A 405-nucleotide genomic window follows, 5' to 3' on the forward strand; every position below is an offset into this window, starting at 1 on the left:
TTTTTCCCGTCCCATCTTCTCGCGAGAGAACGCGCTGTGGCGTCACGCGCCGCGGCGGCCGCCTCGCGCGCGCGCGCTCTCACGCCGCCGCCGTATCCTTCCGCGCGCTCCCCCTCCCCCTTCTGGAGAGTTCCGCACGGCGGCCGGCACGACAAATAGTCCCCGCAGCTCCCCGCCCTCTCCTTCCCCTCCCGCTCCTCCTCCTCCTCCCGCCGCTCCTGTCCCGGCCTCTCCCTTCCTTCCCCTCCCCGCCACGGCGGTGTCTCCGCCCCGGGAACCGGAGCGGTGCCCGGGGGCAGCGGCGGCGGCGGCGCGGCGGAGTGATCCGCTGCGGACGGCGCGGAGGCAGCGCATAAAGCAGCGGCGGCGGAGGGAACGGAGGAGCTGCGGCAGCGCTGAGCCCGC

This window comes from Zonotrichia leucophrys, chromosome 13, assembly GCF_028769735.1.
Source record: "Zonotrichia leucophrys gambelii isolate GWCS_2022_RI chromosome 13, RI_Zleu_2.0, whole genome shotgun sequence".
NCBI classification, from domain to species: domain Eukaryota; kingdom Metazoa; phylum Chordata; class Aves; order Passeriformes; family Passerellidae; genus Zonotrichia; species Zonotrichia leucophrys.